Consider the following 21,742-nt stretch of genomic DNA (forward strand, 5'->3'; position numbering starts at 1 on the left):
CATTATAATAAAAAGGAAAGAACATTTTATTAACATGGAAAAGCAGGGAAAATCAGGCTGCAAGATATAAAAGAAAAATCACTAGCCCTTCTCTGTATCTAACTTGCAAAATACTTCAAACTCCCACCTAAATTCTGGCCAGAATAATAATATAAGTTCTCAGTTAAGCCTCACATGAATTCTGTTTTCCTTTTCTTTAGGCAAGCTGCTCCACTTTGTGCTTGATAAAGCCGATGCAGATTCTTGAAATCCTGGGCTCAGTTCAGCTGCAGTGTCCACTTGCTTCAGGAGATTTAAGTCCCGGTTCTCACAAAAAAAAAAATATATATATATATATATAAATTCCCTCTCTATTCTATATAAAATTGTGACAAATCTTCTGAATTTCCCTGCAACTAAGTCAGCCTGATACAGAATGTATGCAGATACTATTCTAAATACTGTTCTTCTAGCTATAAATGAAACAAAAGGTGAGAAAATTCTTGGAACTCACTTTTCCCTCATTACAAAATTAAAAAAATCACTGCTTTCTCAGCACTACCATATAATTTCTATTTTACAGACTATGGCTAGGAGGAACGCTCCCCTCTGTCTGCAACTGCTCTTTCCATTGTGATAGCAGCCATGTGGCTGGGAGAGGAACCTCACCTCATTGCTATGTCCTTCTGACCTTTCCTCGCTCTGCCTGTCTGACCTTGTACAAAAGACAATCTTTCTGTTAAACATAATTTAAAACGTTCATTAGCAATCGAGCCCCTGCTCCTCATTGGCTCTGGTCCAGGATTACATCCCAGGTTCTGATTCCAAGAATTGTCATAGGTCCATTGAACTCAAAATTTTCCTTCTGCCAAAATATCCATTTAATCCCAGCAACTGTAGCCAGGTCCACTTGGTGTCTCTGCAGTTCAAGGGATAATACCACAGGCTTCCAGTCATGTCACCCTCTCCCCCACCCCTTGTAGTAGAGCCAGAGGGTAATTTAACATTTGTATGGGCAAGGACTTCTGTAGGCTTCAAAGAAAAGCATCTGACCAAGAAAGTTCTGCCATGTAATTCACAAGTCACCATTTGCCTTTATCCCAATCAGAGAGGAAGCAGGGTTCTCCCCTTTGCAATTTAATTTGTCTTTGCTTGTCAGAGCAAGAGCAATCTTAAGCTTCTGGTTTACACATATATACCATATTTTCTTATAGTAACATAGTAAATGAGACAGATAAAGCCAAAAGGCCCATCTAGTCTGCTCAGCAGTGATTTTATGTGCATTTACCCAAAGTAGATCAAATTCCCACATGGAACCCAACCCCCAATCCCATTCTGAATGACACACTGATTTATGCTTTTTTGTGATTTCTCAGCTAGCACATAAGACTCCGGTAACTAAAATGCTTGAAATGTAGTAGATACTACTGTAATGACACATTGAAGATCGTTGTAAAACAGTACCTTTGTAAAGCCATAAAAATACCTGTCCTTCTCCTCCCGTGCCATTTTTTTAAGATGGCACCGGCCGTCCATTGCTCCTACCATGTGACAGAGGCCGGCCAATGGCACCAATAGCCCCTGTCACATGGTAAGGGCAAAGGGCCATGACATCATTTTGTTTACTGGCAGCTGATGGCCCGAGAGCGGGAGATCGCTCCCAGGAACCCCGCTGGACCACCAGGGACTTTAGGCAAGTTTTGGGGGGTTGGGAAGGTGGGGGATTGTAATGAATTAAATCTGAAGGGTTGGGGTGGTTTGTTTTTTTTCGGTTCAGGACAGCTGAAAATATTTTGATCTGAACCGCGGGAAACGATAACGAAGGCCAAATCACATTTCTAGTATGTATATTAAATAAATACTCTCAGGTTATCTACAGCATTCTTGAGAACATTTAAAGGAAGAAATGGCAATGGTTTGCCTATAATATTTTATTTATAGCTGGGAATGTGTGTGAGATCTAAGAGACAACATCTCCCACTGAAGTGAAGTACTTTCTTTTTTGACTGATGTGCAGAGGCCTAACAAATTTCTATTGTATTTTTTCCTAAGCAAAATCCATCAAAGGCAAGAAGGTAAGAAGTTGCCATATTGTGTCAGAGCGAGGGTCCGTCAAGCCCAGCATTCTGTTTCCAGCAGTGGCCAATCCAGGTTACAAGTACTTGGCAAGTACCCAGACATTAAAGTAGATGACATGCTACTAATGACAGTAATAGCAGTGGCTATTACCTAAGGGGCAGATTTTAAAAGCCCTGCGCGCCGGCGCGCCTATGTTGCATAGGCCGCCGGCGCGCACAAAGCCCCAGGACGCGCGTAAGTCCCGGGGCTTTGCTTGGGGGCATGTCGGGGGCATATCGGGGGCGGCGCGGCATTTGGGAGCGTTCCGGGGGCGGGGCTGTGGGCGTGGTGCTGGCCCGGGGCATTCTAGGGGCGTGGCCGAGGCCTCCGAACCAGCCCCTGGGCCAGGGAATAGCACGCCAGCAGCTGGCCGGCACGCGCAAGTTACGCCTGCCTCGGGCACGCGGAACTTTCTTAACAAAGGGAGGGGGGGATTTAGTTAGGGCTGGGGGGCAGACACATGAAATAACACCCCAAAATTTAAAATAGGATTAAAAAATCTCCAGCTCTCCATACCATTAAATAAAGAAATACCAGGACCTTTTGATTTCCACTCACCCAGAGATTGTGGATTTGGGGGAAGGGGGCCACACAATCTTTATATTGTCTCTCCCCTTCACATACATAGGCTTTCTGTCTCTCAGACACATGCAGGCGCTCACTCTCTCAAACGCTAATGCAGGCGCTCTCTCTCTCATACAAACATGCAGGCGCTCTCTCTCTCTCACACACATATGTAGGCTTTCTGTCTCTCATACACACATTCAGACTCATACACAGGCTCTCTCTCTCAAACACTCATGCAGTTATTCTCTCAAACACTCATCCAGTTGCTCTCTCATACAAACATGCAGGCACTCTCTCTCACACATACGTAGGCTCTCTCTGTCTCTCATACACATATGCAGGCTCACACACAGGCTCTCTGACTTTCAAACACTCATGCAGACCCTCTGTCTCAAACACACATGCAGGCACTCTGTCTTTCAACATTCATACAGGCACTCTGTCTCATGCACATATGTAGGCTCTTTCATACAAACATGCAAGTGGTTCCTATCTCATACACTCACACAAGCTCTCTCTGTTTCTCATGCACACATGCAGGTTCTCCCTTCTCTCTCATGAACACATGCAGGTTCTTCCCTCTCCCTCATGCATGCACACATGCAGGCTCTCTCATAGACACAAGTTCTTTCTTTCATACCCACAGACATACAAATGCTCTCTCTCATACATATACCTTAGGCATCCTCAGTTCTGCTAGGCCTTGCCCACACCAGTGCTGCTCCTTATTTACTGCTGGAGGGCAGGCAGGAGGAGGAAAATGCTCCTGGTGGCCATGCAACTGCCAGAAATGTCATTCTTCCAGCCAGGTAAGCCTTTCTCTACGGGCTGCAGCAGGTAGTGGGTAGAGCTCCATCGTGGCCCCGCTAAGCCCTTCATCGAGCCATGGTGGTTTGAGCTGCATCTCAGCCCCGTGGAGCCCTTTATCCAGCCGTGATGGTTTGAGCTGCATCCCGCCCCGCTGAGCCCTTCTTCCAGCCACGGTAAGTTGCTCTCTGTCACAGCACTTCTCAGCAGATCACGTGACCAGTGTGACTGGCCCACCAGGAGATGCCCGATCCCTCAATAGACCAATCCGCTCCTGAACAGTATTCAAGGTTCAGTCTCATCATGGAGCAATACAGCGGTATTATGACTTTTTCCGTTTTAATCTCCATTCCTTTCATAATAATTCCTAACATTCTGTTTGCTTTTTTGACTGCCGCAGTACACTGAGCCGACGATTTCATTTTATTATCCACTATGACACCTAGATCTTTTTCCTGGGTGGTAGCTCCTAATATGGAACAACATTGTGTTACTACAGCATGAGTTATTTTTCCCTATATGCATCACCTTATTCTTGTCCACATTAAATTTCATCTGCCATTTGCAGGGTCCTCCTGCAATTTATCACAATCCACATATGATTTAAGTACTCTGAATTCATTTTGTATCATCTGCAAATTTTATTACCCTCACTCACTGTATCCCTTTTCCAGATCATTTATAAATATATTGAAAAGCACCAGTCCAAGTACAGATCCCTGAGGCACTCCACTGTTTACCTTTTTCCACTGAGAATATTGTCCATTTAATCCTACTCTCTGTTTCCTGTTTTTATCCAGTTTGTAATCCACGAAAGGACATCGTCTCCTATTCCATGATTTTTTAGTTTTCTTAGAAGCCTCTCATGAGGGACTTTGTCAAATACCTTCTGAAAATACAAATTCACTATATTTACCGGTTCACCTTTATCCACATGTTTATTAACCCCTTCAAAAAAATGAAGAAGGTTTGTGAGGCAAGACTTCCCTTGGGTAAATCCATGCTGGCTGTGTTTCATTAAACCATTTCTTTTTATATGCTCTCTGATTTTGATCTTTTGAATAATTTCCACTATTTTTCCCAACACTGAAGTCAGGTTCACTAGTCTATAGTTTCCCGGATCACCCCCGAAGCCCTTTTTAAATATCAGGGTTACAATGGCCACTTTCCAGTCATCAGGTACAATGCATGATAGGTTACAAATTTTAACTAATGGATCTGAAATTTCAGAACCCTGGGGTGCATACCATCCGGTTCCAGTGATTTGCTACTCTTTAGTTGTCAATCTGGCCTACTCTATCTTCCAGGTTCACAGTAATTTAGTTGAGTTCATCTAACTCATCATCCTTTAAAACCATCTCCTTGAAAACACATTTAAACATATCCTCATCTGAAATTACATAAAACCTGAGGATGAAAGCCTTTCCCCTGAAAATTTGATGTCTTTTAGCAAAGCAGGGTCACATTGGTTCCAAAATGGCGCTGGCTGACCACAGGAGCTCTTTGCTGCGAGCTCATTACCATCTATAGCAAAACTGTATGCAAAACAGCCACTACCCTGCAATAAATACCCTATGTTAGTACATCAGTTTCTACCTCTGTGCTGCTCTGAGCACCAGAAACACTCTCCTTAACTTATGCCCTACAAAACAAAGGGAAGGCAATTTTCAAAGGCATTTCCACCAGTATACCAGAGGTTTATCCAGTTATAAAACCGCTCACTTGATATGTGGATGTGTTCCCATGAGCAGGGTGGGGAAGGGGCAAGGACTTATATACATACTTTTACATTTTCAAAAGTATACACGTTAATTTTCTCTAAAATTCTATGAGATACGACTGACCCCAAAAAGAAAGAAATTCAAAAGTGAACTGAAAACATGGTTATTTAAAAATGCTTATAACCTACCTTAAAACTTACCTGAAATCAGAGCAAACATCAATAAGAACAACTTAAAACTGTCTGCGCTCATAACAAGCACCAATATAGTCAAAGACATTAATAAACTAACAGAACTAAATAGCTCATCACACTCAAACATCGCCAAAATAAAACCACTAATCTCTTATCCCAGTATCTTTAGTTAAAACACCAGAACACCCCGTAGATCTATATCTCACTTGATTACATTAAGTCAATGTTCATGCCAATGTATAATATGTATGTTATGCGATTACATTTAGTCATTGTATAAAGCATGCCATAATATGAATGTTATGTTGTAATCCACTGTGATCTTTATTCGGAACGACGGTATATAAAATAAATAAATAAATACATAGATGTAACTGTATGCGAGTAAATCTTGCGGGATAATTTTCAAAGCGCACTTATGTGTGCAAATCCGCTTTGAAAATTGGTGTAATTTACATATGTATTTGCCACCTAATTTAGTGAATCTTTTATGAAAAACCACCTAACAGGCCAATGTGCAAAGTGTGCTGACATTGGCCGTTGATGCACATTAATTAGCTCACATTAACAGCCCATGTTAATGAAACTTAAATGAGTTTTTCCTTAATTTACCTAGTCCATCAAGCTAGGTTGAGAGAACATTGCACAAATCTCATCTTTGGATGAGTTTCCTCACTCCGAAGGTCATCAAATCTTCGCAGGAGAGCACTGTTTTGTTCGTATGAATCACTTGGAATATCAAAGTGGCCCTAACCCCTACACTAATACCTAAATCGCACCTCGCGTGGGCATCCCATAGAGATATAAATACCAATCTAGTGCGAGGGCATTATGGTCTCTCTCTCTCTCTCTCTCCCCTAGTCTGGGACTCCAGGCGCTTAAAACTACTAAACATGGTCCCCCCAGTAGTGCAAAAACGTTATCACAATTTGTGCTAAGATAGCACTTTGCATAGGTATAATTGCAATAAACTGCCTATTACCATAAAACACACCCCTTTTCCTATGACATGCGATATTTAGTGCATTTTGATAAATCCAGGCCAAAGTTGTTTATCAATTATATTGCCATCTTATTTAGATCACTACCCCTAAAATATAAAAAAAAAAAGACCAGGCCTCATTCTAATTATTTCACAATTAATAATCTAGTTGTGTTCTGCAGGATTGACTCTCTCTTAATCAACATAAGCATTAACTCCAGATGATTCCTAAAAATCATCAGTGGGTGGGGCATATTGGCAATATTCCCAACTAGTCAATTTATTCTTCATCATGATTGAACACAGATCGAATAACCTCTTCCCATCAGAAAATATGTTTTTTCCTCTCTCCTTTTTAAAAATGAAGGAAACCCAAACATTAAAAAAACTTTGAAGTCACTGTTTTAATACAATATAATCACATTTATAATCACAGTGATTCATGGGAAACAATCACCTGTTCCATGAAAGGTTGCAAACTGGTCCAAAAGGTTTCCCTGGCAAACAATTTACTATGCTTTAAAAACAGAAAAAGAAAAAAATGAAGGCAGGTCAAATCATAGAAAGCAAACCTAATGTGGCCTTCACCTTTTCCTCTCCAGAAAGGTCCCAAGGAGTACTGCCAGCACTTGACTTTACATGCCAATTAAACTTAAACTTGCTGATCTCATTTGGCTTTCAGCAAATCCCTAGGTGCTGCTATCCTTAGTTAGGACAGGACAATATTACCAGATGGGCAGCATATCACAACCCCCCACCTTTATCAAAAAATCTACCCAGTATGCAGGTTTCAGCAGGATTTTGTAAAAATCTCATTCAGTTTCTCCAGTTTTTATTTCCATCCATGGCCATGGTTGAGCAAACTCAGTCTGAGTGGTAATATCAAGACAACATGTGGAGTTTTAGATCACAATCACAGATCACAATCTTTTGCCCTTCTCTGAAACAATCCTGCACAACTATCCTTCAATATAATGCACAAATAATCTTTATCAAACTATGTAGCATCATGAAAATAAATCCTAGAGTTTATTCAAGCAAACATGATGTTTTTAATCATTTTAAAGTTTGTTTTTATATGTAGGAGGACACACAGATTATTCCAGTATATGGAAATCAAACACTATTCAATATAATTAAATAGAAATTGCACTTCATGTATTTGAAACACACACAAAGTAACTATTACAAAAAATCTCTATCTAATGTTCTTTCAGTTTACAAAGTCCTTGGATTCATTGTATAAGGACGCATGGAAAAAGGTATCATATTTCAATAGGTCTGTTTTATTGGAAGCAAAATAGTTCCATAAAATGCTAAAATTACCTTAGACCTGGTTCCAACTATACTACAGTTCATTATAAAAAAAAAAACATTTCTCTTTTATAAACATGATGGTCTTGTAGGCAGAAAAACACATTGCAAAGTCATCACTTACCAGGTCTTGCAAAAGTGATTCAATCTCGTAGTTTTCAACTCAGTTTTCTTTCTGAAAACAAAATGTTATAACTTTCTCAATATCCAGTTTACAGTTCATGGGTTATTAGAGTTCACAAAGCTGTGTATAAAGTGGTATACAGCTTGTAGCAGACACAACAGAAGGGAGTTCTCAACCTTTTTTAAGTATTCCCAAGCAGGTCCTTTGACTTGCAATACTAGACAGCGTATTCAATCCTTCCAAGCCAATGACTCCCTAAATCACACAGCGGGCATCGTGTGCATCACGTTATCCCATTACAGATGCATGTCCACAGGGCCGGTGCAAGGGTATTGGGCGCCCTAGGCGACCCTTGCACTGCCCCCCCCCCCCCCCCGGGGTGGCGCCCCCCACCTGTTTCGGTGCGACTGTGTTTTCTCACGGCCCTGAGAAGCGCACACTCTCTATTTCTCTTTGCCGCGAGCGGGATAGGCCCCGCTTGCGGCACCACGTGGCTGCTCTTCGGTGCCCCCTACAGCTCGACGCCCTCAGCGACCGCCGAAGTTCGCCTAATGGACGCGCCGGCCCTGTGTCCACCGGACTCCAAGAGAGCAGCTTGCAACTGTAGTACAAGTAATCCTGTCCCACCCATCCCAACATCATATCTACCCAGTGGGAGGAACTAACGTATTTCAGGAAATGCTTTTCACTGAGCACCTAGCAAACCTTGAAAGCCAAAGTGGTCTTAATGCTCACAGCTGTAACAAACATTTGGGAATTGTGAGACCATGCTGTTTGCTGAAGTGGGTTTTTCCCCAGCTCACGTCAGAAAAACATGAAGGATACATGTACTTGTATGTTCCTACCGAATATTTCTTCTTCTTCATCATCTTTTTACTCCTCTCAGAGCTCAGCCCCAACAGAAAACAAACATCAGATTTTGCATCTAGAATCTGAGGGCTTACCATGTAGATATGTGGATACATAACTGTGTTAAATGTTTTATTCAACAGGAACTCTAAACTGACTATTCTAGTTGGCTGATTTGGGCTTTCCAATTATCCAAACCATAAGTCTGAATCGAATCTGGATCTTCCCGATTACCTCACTGTCCTGGAACGTAAACTCCTTAAGAGTTTCTTTCTGACAACAGAGTAGTGCTGACTGGGAATCTCAGTTTCTGAGCTGAATAATGCACTATACTATTCAGTGGCTGAAGGTATAAAAAAGTAACTTCAACGCTTGACCAGATACGATGTCAGAGTTATAGAGCTGCCCCGTGAAGGCAACTCAAAAGAAACCTGTTACCTGAGGACCATTTAAAGTGCATGACTGGTGCTCAAAGCCACTGTGTAAAAATAAGACCTATTGGCTGCCTGTGGGTGGCTGCTCTAATTTCTAGCTCATAGCATCTCAGTTTATTAAAGCAATCATTATTCAACAACTTTGAGTACTACGTGGAAAAAATGGAAAGGGACATTCAGGATGTGCTGTTTCTCTCTCTCTCTCGTATACCGTACTACACACATGTGCTTTGCACCTGTTTTTTCTGCAGGGGCAAAGCAATGCAAACAGATTTAAATACTCAATTCTACTTGTGTTGTTTCCTCCCCAGACCTAAATATAACCCTGGGGACATTTATTTGAATTTAGTTAAAATTTCTCCGTGTTTGAAAAAAATGGCATCTAGAGCTGAAGCATTAAGTACTAAAGAGCATGCAATATGCATCCATATGATTAGATTTCTAATTTTATTTTTCCTGTGTCCGTACATAGCCAAGTTTGTTCAATATGTTTACACAGAAAAGTTTCACTGAGAAAAAAGTCACATTTTCAATAATGTAACAGTGTCAAAATAAATTGTTTCGACATACATGCACATTCAATGATATGTGAGTAGCACACCTGAAAAGCTGGGAACTTAAGAACAGAGTAAATGGCAACAGAAGAGAACCATTTACTCTACCCAGTCTGCCCCTTTGCATCTGCTTACTGTGCTGTCACAGTTCTTACTTGATTTGTGGTCATCTCCCTCCCTCTGCCATCTCTCTTTGTGTCTTTCCCAAGGGTAGGCAAAACGTTTGGGCCTCAGGGCCAAATTGAATCCTGCCATACTGGGTCAGACCAAGGGTCCATCAAGCCCAGCATCCTGTTTCCAACAGTGGCCAATCCAGGCCATAAGAACCTGGCAAGTACCCAAAAACTAAGTCTATTCCATGTAACCATTGCTAATGGCAGTGGCTATTCTCTAAGTGACCTTAATAGCAGGTAATGGACTTCTCCTCCAAGAACTTATCCAATCCTTTTTTAAACACAGCTATACTAACTGCACTAACCACGTCCTCTGGCAACAAACTGGGACACAAAACTGTTTATATCAAAGACACAGACTGGATAGATGCAAATTTACATTTTCATGACCCACATAGAGTGCTCAGATCTGCAAATAAAGGATTACTGGATATACCATCATTACATAATGCTTATATAGGCAACGTTTTTTCCATATCTGTGTTTCAACTATGGACCAAGATGCCTAAACCATTATGGCCTGGATTCATCATTCCTCACAGAATGATGAATCCTGCGAAAACGGGAGGGGGGGGGGGGGGAGAGCGAAGGAGGGAGCAGGCCTGCGAAAGCCCACAGCCTTCTCACCACTGCGGTTCGCCGGCTGCTGGCTTTCGCACCGAATAGCGACACTGTGAAAGGTGGTGCTATTTGGCGTACTACTGTCGACGATAATGTCACATGCGAAAAGGCCTTTCACAGTGGCGCTATTCGGTGCGAAAGCCGGCAGCCAGCGCACCGCCATGTTGAGAAGGCTGTGGGCTTTCGAAGGCCCGCCCCCTGTTTTCACAGGATTCATCATTCTGCGAGGAATGATGAATCCAGGCCTATGATTGTTATCTGATATTAAAGCTTTTAAAAAAGATCTAAAAACTTGACTTTTTAAATTAGCCTATGATGTATAAGTCTAGGAGTACCTCACTGAATGCTGTTTGGCCCTTAAATGCACGAAGGATCACCGCTACTAAATAATCTCAAGCTAGCATGTATTTAAATGTAAAGTGACAGAGAGATATTATTTTTTATTGTTATGTTGTTTTTAGTTTGGTACTCATACTGTGTATGTTTTAATATGTAAACTGCTCTGATTGAATTTGGAAAAAAATAAATAATTCATCCCCGTGAGCCCCATTGCCTGAAGAACTGTCCTGAAAACTGAAGGTGAAAGTAGTCATTTTGAAATAACCTATGTTTACAAAGGGTGGCCTTCACAACTGCACATACTTGTGGCTTCATACATACACTGATTTCAGAATCATGCAGAGATTTTTAACTTAAGAAAGAATTGAAATATTAGGATCTCCAATTTTAAATTTTAAGGATTTATCAACAGAGACAAGTCTTTCCAAAATCATGATTTCAGTTTTACCAATGTTCAAAAGAAATCGGCTGTGTTACATCCAAGACTTAACAGTGGAAAGACAAAGCGATATAAATTCTGAAGTAGCAGACCAGATGGACAAAACAGAAAAAAAAAACGTGTATATTATCTGCATAAAGTCGATAATATACCCCGAGCGAAAGTACATGGCAGAGAGGAACCAAGTAGATATTGAATAAGGTGGCAGAGAGAGCCAACCCTTGCAAAACCCCAGTCAAAATTGTATGCAAGAAGAAGTTTCTGATTCAATAATTTCTTGTCATTGAGAAAGGCAGGATGAGAACCAAGCTAATACCACTGTCCTGTCTCCACTGGTGCTTTCATATTTATTCTCAGTGTCCTGCTTCCACAGCAGCTTGTCAGTGTCTGTTACTAATGCTGTTGTTCATGCTTGACTTTGCATAGTTTCTGTTTTTGCTGACTGGTGGTCACAGCTTCTGTTGTATTCAGTGCAACTGACTCTAAAGAGTTAACTTCTAACTAAAGCAGAGGTGCCTGGGAGTTTCTTGCCTGTGGTTCTCTCTCATCTCTGGTCAGTGTTGCTCAGACCTATGTGAATCAACAGCTACCCTGCCCAACCCTGCATAATTATTTTCATTTTATCTGTCTTTATTTCTAAGGCCCCGTCTATACTGGTTGCTGTAATCCTCAGTAAGGGCAAATTTTGGAGCTGAAGAAGCGGCCTCCTCTGCCTGTGATTTAAAGACCGAGTTAAGCTTTCCATTAAAGTTGTGCATAGGATACGCGTAGCGGAGACAGAATAACCATGCCACATATTCCAAAAGTTATAAATGACGAATGAGCACATCGTGATTGACAGTGTCAAAAGCTGCAGAGATATCTTCTAAAACAAGAACGAACTTTTGACCAAATCCCCGTTGAAAAATGTCAGTGGTGGATATCAAAATCATATCCGTACTTATTGATTTCCTAAAATAAAATTGGAAAGTGTCTAGAATTTTAAAATTGTCCAAATACTCATTAAGTTCCTTTATAATTATAGCCTCAAACAATTGGAAAGTCAATTAAACAAATTAATAAACTAAATTAATAAACTAAACCTGTAGATGGGGTTCAGGAAGCACATATAATAGGTTCTAGCAGAAGGAGGGTGAGACCTAAACATAGAAACAAGATGGCAGAAAAAGACATTATGGCCTATCTAGCCTAAACACCCACACCAACTAATCAACTTTACAATCCTTATCACTGCTAATCCAGTAGAAGGTTTCAGAATCTGCCTAGAATCCCATGCTTGTAATTTAATTTTCAGTGTTAAATTATTGTATGTTCTACATAAAATTTATTTTTTTTTATTATATGGAGAGAGATGGTGGTGAGCTAAAATAATTTAGTGAAAACAAGAAGTTCCTCATCAAAGGGAACAGAACTAGTGAGAGCCCTTTAATAAGAAACTGACAAGTAAGAATCACCAGGGCTGTGTATCCCCTTGGGTCTTCTAGTGCGATTGGTGCCAGTTTCTTAAATTATCCCGCTAAGGCCAACAAGACCTCAGTAACACTAATGCCCTGTGTTTTTACTGGATTGTTCCTGGAATGGGACTAGGGATTGATCTGATCAGGATTGTTGAAATTAATTATTAAAACCTCAGAGGGTGATCATACGCCCAAAGTCTTTTAAGCACCTAGCAAGGTTTACAGTACAAATGAAATCCACATTGAGGTTAAGAAATAATTGCTGGTACTAGACTGCAGGAAATACATTAATACACTTGAGACAACTAACTCCAGTCAAGTCTTTTCTCATCACACATTTCTTGCCTCAAATATCTCTGCATCAAACATTCTAGCAATGTAACATATGCACAACCATAAAAGAAGAGATCTTCTGAATAATTTGGAAATGCAAACTACTAGTATAGCAGTACAACCTTTTAGAAAAACACTGATGGACATCTATAAAAACATGAGTGGAATAGAACAGGGTAAATGTAAATTAGTTGTTTACTCTTTCAAAAAGTACAAAGACTAGGGAACACTTCATGCAGTTAGTAAGTAGCACATTCAAAAGAAATCGGAGACAATTCTTTTTCACTCAAAACAAAATTAAGCTCTGAAATTCACTGCCAGAGGATATGTTCAAGGCAGATGGCTGAGTTGAATTTAAAAGAGATTTTACCAAGTTCCTGGAGGAGAAGCCCAAAAATTGTTTTATTAATCAGGTAGACTTGGGGAATAGCCACTGCTTATCACTGTGCGATAGCAGAATGGGATCTATTTACTGTTTGGGATCCTGCCAGGTACTTGTGACCCGGATTGGCCACTGTGGGAGGCGGGATACTGGGCTTGATGGACTCTTGATCTGACCCAGTATGGCAATTCTTATGTTCTTATGTAATTAATTACAATATGTTCTTGGCCTCTAACACACTGCAGTCTCACGCCAGATAAAGGTTTGTAACCTGAACTTTGCTATGCCTGGAGGCCAGTAATGGATCTGTCAGAGCAAGGAAAACAATGGGTGCAACAGCTCACGTGTCTTTTTTTTTTTAATTTTTAATTTATGAATTTTCAATAATGATAACAAAATTATAATGTATACTGATACATAAACATACCATAATGATAATTCTCACAATAATTACCAGTAAACACAACATTCAGTTTTTCTAAAGGAAATCCAAAAGATACAGATTAAACATTTCATGAGCGATGTATAAGTAATAAGAAAAAGGGAAATAAAAGAAAAACAATTTCACCCTTTCCTTTTAATTCATTAATCAGAGATAGCAGCTAAATACTACTTCTGCTCTCTAACCAACCTCTGCATTAGGGGGGTGAGAATCTAAGAATACCTGTAATGCTGTTACTTCATAAAAAACATATTTATGTTCTTTAAACCAAATTTCACATTTACAGGGGTACCTTAAAAAGAATTTGGCACCCCTTACCAGGATTTCAGATTTTAATTTAAGAAATTCTTGCCGTCTTAATTGGGTTTCCTTTGCAAGATCTGGATAAATCCATATCTGCTGCCCATGGAATTTCTCCAATCTGTGTCACATAAATAAACGTAAAACGGTATCTCTTTCCATCGGAAACATAAATCATACAAACAAGGGTGCTCTTGTCGCTGTTTCAGTATCTGTCGTCATTTCTATCACATCGGTAACATTCAAAGATATCTCTGATTGTATATCACTTGTTTGCAATCTTTTTTGAGGTAAATAATACATTTTAGCTATTGCAGGAATAGGCCGACTTGACATTTTCAAAATTTGCATTAGATATTCTTTAAACATTTCCCTAGGTGCAATCAGTTTCTGGAAAGGGAAATTTAAAATCCTCAGGTTGGAATATTTAAATTGTTTTCTAAATATTCTAACTTCTTACAGTTAGATAACTCAGATTTAGCAACATTTTTTTGAAACATTTCTAATTTTTCCAACCTTTCATCATTTTCTACCAACTTGTTACTACATTGAGTTGTAGAATTTTCCAATTCCAGTACTTTCTGCTGTGAATTTACATTAACGTTTGTCAATTTTATAATAGCTGTTTCTAACGACTTGATCGCTGCCCAAAGGGTATCCATTGTAATTTCTGCCGTATGAGGTATAATTATTTCTAATATAGGATTATCTTCATTACCACCCCCAGCAGCTTGGTCCCCATCTCTCGCACCACTATTAGGTAAATCATTTAAATCTAGAGAACTCCCTTCACCTAGGAAGGGGTCTACACACTTATTTTTTGAAGAAATCGGCGGAGACGGTGTATTAGGAGCCCCGGGGCTCAGTGAGATGACTTCAGCCTGTGGTATAGATTCTCGCTCTGGAACCATCACCACTGCAGCTCCCTCCTCTGGTGTTACTCCAGCTGCAGCCATAAAGAAAGATGATATCAGAGGCTGACTTGGTCCGGGTAGGGGAGATGAGGATATAGCCTCCCTAATTCGGGCCTTGCTTTTGGTGTGGGGCAACGTGTCTTTTTATTATTTCATAGTTATATAGAGGATTTTAGTTCTCCAACTCTCACTAAGGGGGTCATTTATCAAAGTGCTATATGGTGTATTCGCATGCAAAAAATGCCTGTGAAAACACAAAAGAGAGACAGACAGACAGACTAGCCATAATACTCTCACACTAGAGAGGTATTTATATCTCTATGGGAGACCCACCTAGTAACTCGAGATGAGGTTTAGGTATTAGTATAGGGCTTAGGGGCCACTTTGACATTCAAAGTGAGACGTACGAACAGAACAGTGCTCTCTTGTGAAGATTTGATGACCTTCGGAGTGAGGAAATTCACCCAAAGATTAGATTTGTGCAATGTTCTCTCAGCCTAGCTTGATGGACTCTCTACCTGGGTAACATCAGGCCTAAGATAGATAAGCCTTGATTCTATTAAAAAAAATATGGTTCCAGCTGTAGTGACTACAAGCTGATAAACATAGAAAATCTCTGACAAATATTAAATCCAAACAAACAAAATTTGTATAATATTTTAAGGAAGGCATCAAATGTGGAGCTTCACCCAGATTTTTATTTTAATGAAGTACTCTACCCCATGTCATAATTTGTCAAATGTCATAATGATGTGATCATAATTTGTCATAATTTGTCAAAATTATGACAAATTATGTCATAATTTGTCAAAAAAAAAAAACAAAAAAGCTTTTTTTGTTTCCTTCAAAGCAAAAAGAGACCAAAAACAGTGCTCAATGTGTTATATAATTTTTAAAACCTAGTTAGCGACGCCAACCTTGTCAGTCAAAGAGATACTTAGCTTAAAGTCTTTGCTGCAGGTCCCCTAAAGGAGAGCTTACTTGAAACATTGATGTCAGGTCTTGCTATTTGTCAAGAACATACTATGGTTCAAATTGTGCCATTCATCAGAGGAGCTTTGACTGAAAATGTTGGCATCACTGACGAGGTTTTCTAAATTATAGAACACATTGAGCACTATGTTTGGACACTTTTTGCTTTGAAAAAGAAAAGAAATAAAAGCTTTTTATTTTTTAGCAAATGACGGGGTAGAGTACTTTGCTTTTTAAAAAAATCTGGATGAAGCTCCACATTTGATGACTTCTTTAAAATATTAATACAGTTTTGTCTGTTTGGATTTAATATTTGTCTGATTTTTTTCCCTATGTTTATCACCTCAGATGTACTTTTCAATACGTGGACACAATGCTCCTTTTTGTATTTCCAGTTGTAGTGAATCAGAGTTGGATCGACCCAAAATCTGTGATCTAGGATTCAGGGTACACAAAAATCCAGAGAAGTATAATTCTCCTTGGGAGGGGAGGGGGAGGGGGGGGTCACACTACTGTAGCCTTCGTCCCGTCGTGGTTCTGGGCACAGGGGCACCCGGACCATGTAAAACCCCTTGGCCTCCCAGGGTTCCTGCATAGGGGGGAAAAGACAGCCTTTTCCTGGTCCTTAGGGTTTTGTTTTCTCTGGGGCTCCTCTGCATACCAGTCAAGCACTCCAAAAGAAACTCATGTCCACACCAGCTCTTTTGTTCAAACTACAAATCTTTGCTGACTGACGACAGGGAAGTCCAAAAATAGATACACTTCTCGGTAGTGCATCAATTTAGAAAAAAGCCACAAAAAATAAACAGAGGCCAGTATTCAGTAGGCCATTTAGAGGGCAATTTATCCAGTTAAAGTTAGCCAGATAACTTGTCCAGTATATTCAGCGGGATAAATGTTCCGCTCAATATACTTGTTTAAAGCTATCTGGCTACACATAGCCAGATAACTTTAATCCTAACCAGTCATATGGCCGGTTAGACTTAAAAGTTAACTGACCTGGTGTGGCCGGATAACTCGTTGCTTACTCAAATTTCTTCCAGCGCTATTATCTACGTAACACTGGAAGCGTTGCGTAGCTGCCGGGATCGCAGATAATAGCGAATCCTGGCACAGAGAAAACAGGGACTACTTTTGGATGTAATGGATGGGTGGCAGGGAGGCAGCTAAGGGGAGGGGGGGGGGGTGGGGGGAGGGGAAGGGGTGACTGGAGGAAAGCAGTAAATTAAAAACATTTTTAGTGTGGAGGGAGAGGGGAGGCCTGGCAGTGATCACACTATGGAACTTGAAAAGCTGTTTCTTAGGTTTGGCCCACCTTTTCTGAAAAGTGGAGAGGTTGGAGGTAGCGACATGTGGTGATAGGGGACTGGGGGGGTTGGGCATCAGGCTGGGAGGCCCGCAACTCATTTTTGTTTTTGAAGTTGCACTACCTATCTGGACATCTCTGAAGAGATCTGGGTAAGTAGTGAGGTATCCAGCCACACGAGGCCAAATAACTTTAGAACTGCTCTGAAGCAAGGCTAATCTTATCCAACTAACCTAGCCAGATATACCCGACATTTGACTAGGTTAGCCAAATAACCCAACCCCTCCCCAGAACGCCCCTAAAATGCCCTTTTTTAATCTGTCTAAATTATAACTGGATAACTACTTATCTGGTTTACTATTTAGACGGATAAGTGACTGAATATGCCACATTTGCCATTTAGACGGATAACTTTTGAGTTATCCGTCTAAATGGCTTTTGAATATGAATCTTGGCCTTATTCACTACTCCACATGTTTTCCCTAAAATAGGTCAGCGCTTTAGGATGGATACCCCTTTCCACCTTGGGCCTTCCCAGTACCTGTGGGGTAGCTTAATCTTTTCTCAAAGGTCCTCCTCTCTCTCTCTCTCCCCCCTTTCAGTCTCAAGCTGCTTTGTAGCTGAACAAGTTTCTGACTGCTGAATTTTCCCAGGCAGGTGGCCCTTCCTCTGCCAGGCCTCCCCTCTCCCTCCACACCAGCTGTCCAAGGAACTTCTGTTTTTAGGGTTTCCCATTTCACTCTGCAAGCTTTCCCAGGCAGGTTGTCCTTCATCTGACATCATCTAGTACACTCATCCCCAACTCTTTAGGACTCTCTTTATACTCCAATCTTCTGAACTGCCAGGAAGTCCTCTCCTCATATCCTTCTCCACTCTCAGAGGACTCCAGTGCTTAGAATCCTCTCCAGGCCATCGCTGTAAGGGGATAAGGTCCCTCGGGTGCCCTCCACAAGGTGAGACACCTACTCCCTCAGCCCTGAGCTAAGGTTGACTCTCAACTCCCCCTATGTCACATGGGCACAGAAATTTTGTTAGATCTCAAACCCCTCCTAATGGGGAGTTACACTACACTACACACCTACAGTACCTCACACATAGGGGAAGGTCTGGATGGAGACCTCTGACTCACACTGCTGGCAGGATGACCTGTTGAGGCCATAACTGGCATTTTACTAAAGGGGAAACCACCCACAGGGGGCAGAATTTGACACTCTGCTTCTAATCCCTGCTGAGCATTGACCCAGTCATTGCAGGGGAACGCATATTCTGTGATGGAGCAGGATGACCTGTAGGACCCTAAGAGGATTACACTAAATAAATATCCCAGTCCACACTTGAGGTGTTGTGTTCCAAACAAAAATATACTTTACTGAAAATAATCTAAAATCAGCAAACAAAAATGGAGTTGGTCCAAAATAAAAAAAAAAAAATGAAGACAAAAGGCAGTGTCTTAAATTCCAAGAAGTCACTAAAGGTCACTTCCCAAACTGTACCAGACTACCATTATTCTCAGAAAGGCCTCAGACTCTTCAGATCTCCACAAGAATGTTGGAGAATCCTCCTATTGTAGCACAAATTACTCTCAGATGTTTGGCTTAACAGAAACCAATCCTCTCTCATGTCCAAGGGCAGAATCTCCCCCATCAACTCCACCTGCAAGACAGAAAACTCCTCGCCTCTGGATAAAGTTGGAATCTTGAGGCAGAGTGTAACCCCTTTACTGCCTCTTCCCAGGCTCTTTTCAGAATGTCTCCTCACATCACCTCTAAGTGCTCCAGAACTCCTCCTGGAGCAACCCATTATAGTTCTCCTCTACCGACCCACCTTTTAGGAGATGGACCACCCCCAGTCACGCCTAAGTGACACTGCTCCTTGAAAACCTCCCAATACTGGAACATTCCTGATGATAAAATATAGAGCAGCTTATCTTGAAACACAGAAGTAATTAATGATATGCTCTGATTCATTCTGATTCCAGCCTGCTATCAGTAACTTAGATTGCAATTCAGAAACTTTTAAAAGTGTTTTGTTTACATTGTGCTATTAGCACGTGTGAATTAGTTTGTGTTAGCATTAATGCAAAATCTGTGTTAATGAGGTAGTGAAATAAAAGATATGCCTATTGCTGGCTCTTCCATTAGATGGACTAGGCAGTCTGCTAGAGCACAAAATGGAAGGGGTGGCGTAAATGCTGAAGCTGCATCAGCGGCCCAGAGACCTGGGCAATGCTGCCAATCCATAATCCTAGCCAGGCTCAGCCAAAACTGCCTCTGGCCCCCTGTGGTGGTGAACAGTTGATTGGGCTGGTTATGAGTTTCCAGCTCAACACCTCAGACCCAGTGCTCACAAAATCTGCTGCATCACGTCCTGCAGGATTCAGCCCAAACAATCCTCCTGCTCCTAGGTCAGCCAACCATGAGCCGGGTTTCAGGCGTTGTTGGGGGGAGGTAGTGTACCCCCCGCCAACCAAATATAAGATGTAGTCCACACTAGCCCAAAGGAAGAATACACCACAAGCATGGCTGGGGTCAGCAGTTTTGCTCTACTCACAAAGGTCAGGGTTTTTTTGGGGGGGAGGTGCTGTGTATTGTTTAATTGACTCCCCCACCCCACCCCTGACTACTAGGCTAGCCACAAGAGATATTGGGGTACTGGGGGCAGGACCCAGAAAGCTCCTTGCATGTTTGAAGCAGGGACTATGGATCTGGTGCAATAGATTTTGTGTTGGAGATAAGGATGTGCTACCATTTGAAATGACATAGATAATGTCATCCATACAATGTCATCTGTCACATGACTGGGGCAAGGGGTAGTGGGTGCCATTTTTTAACATGGCGGCTGCTGGGTCCTGGAGTGGAAGGGTAGCTTCCTGGCCTCCCCAAGATCACAAGGATGATTCTGCTGTGTCCTGGGGGGTGATGTAGAGGCTGGCAGTCAGGGAGCTATTTTTTAAATAAAAGGGAGGGGGAGGGGGTGGGACATGGGAAATGTTTTTTTTCACTAATACTGTCTTTTTGGGGGAACTTTGGTCCCTCTAGAGGCGGTGGGAGGAAGGTCTCTGGAGACTCCTGGAGTCTGACACTCTAGTTTTTTCTTGGGTTTTTTTTTCAGAAAATAATATATGCTATTTACAAACAGCGTGCGCTATTTTACAAAAAAAAATACACAAAATTTTAAAACAACGAAAATATATTCTCACAAAACATGAGAAACTAAATGACGATTTTTTTCTGTACACACCCCTAGTTGGAAGCAGAGCCCGGAGCCCCCAGTATAGCCAGTAGGTAGGAAGCAGAGAAAGAGAGGAAGGACAATTTGATGGGGCTATATGGAAGATTCAAGGATGACGCTGGGGTGTGGGGGAGGAAGCAGGCCCAGCACGACCAGGTGTGTACACCGTGCATTTGTACGGGGCAGCACACCTGGGTGGGGGTGGGGTGGCAGTAACAGGAGAGGCTGCAGAGCCACCGGCGAAGCCAAACTCGCCGGCAGCCGAAAACGAGAAAGGTTTGTGGAGAGGCAGGCCGCCGGCAGAACTCAATCCATTGCCGGCCAAAAATGAGGAAAGGCCGTGGCAGTTTCCCCTTTTAGCTGCACATGTGTGCTCACAGCTTTCCAGCTCCCGCCCCCATCCCCTTTGGAGAAAGGCCAGTGGAGCTGAAAGAAAGAGAAGCCCGCGGGGCCTTGGTGGAGCTCATCCCACGGCCCAAAGTGAAGGATGGAAGGGGCCACGGTGAAGCCCATCCCACCGTGGCCTGGAGAAAGGAAGCCGTGTGTGTGAGAACCTATGGGCATGTGTCTTTGTGAGAGCTTGAGTGTGTGTCTGTGTCAGAGCTTGTGTGCATGTGTACATATGTGTGTCTGTGTGAGAGCTTGTGTGTCAAAGCTGGTGCTCATGTGTGTGTGTGTGTGTGAGAGAGAGCTTGTATGCATGTGTGTGTGTCTGTGTCAGAGCTTGTGTTCATGTTTATGTATGTGTGCTGTGTGAGAGCTTGAATGTGTGTCTGTCAGAGCTTCAGTGTGTATATGTGTCAGAGCTTGTGTTCATGTGTATGTGTCTGTGTCTATGTGAGAGCTTTGTGTCTGTCAGAGCTTGAGTGTGTATTTGTGTCAGAGCTTGTGTTTATGTGCATCTCTCTGTGTATATGTGAGACCTTGAGTGCATGTGTATATGTTATATTTGTGAGAGTTTGAGTTTATGTGTATGTGTGTGTGTGTTTGAGAACCTGTGTGCATGCCTGTGTGAACCAATGTGTCACATATAGGTTCTCACAGGTATGCTCACACACACAATGTGTCAATAAGGGAAAGAGAGCATAGGGAAGTATATGAGATGGAGTGTGTGGGAGAATGAATATGTGTGCGTGTATGTATGTATGCATGTATGTGTGTGTGTGTGTATGTGTGTGAAGATAAAGTTT

The 21,742-nt window shown here is 41.7% G+C and overlaps 1 protein-coding gene across 5 annotated transcripts in view; it reads right to left on the bottom strand.

Annotated features, from left to right (window-relative positions):
• SLC7A2 (solute carrier family 7 member 2) overlaps nucleotides 1–21,742 on the bottom strand; it is a 300,155-nt gene that overhangs the window by 179,164 nt on the left and 99,249 nt on the right. For all 5 annotated transcript variants that reach the window (XM_029587078.1, XM_029587087.1, XM_029587093.1 and 2 more), the window contains exon 2: nucleotides 7,807–7,857. The gene's annotated coding sequence lies outside the window, so the exon portion shown is untranslated. The remainder of the gene's footprint in view (nucleotides 1–7,806; nucleotides 7,858–21,742) is intronic.

This window comes from Rhinatrema bivittatum, chromosome 1, assembly GCF_901001135.1.
Source record: "Rhinatrema bivittatum chromosome 1, aRhiBiv1.1, whole genome shotgun sequence".
NCBI classification, from domain to species: domain Eukaryota; kingdom Metazoa; phylum Chordata; class Amphibia; order Gymnophiona; family Rhinatrematidae; genus Rhinatrema; species Rhinatrema bivittatum.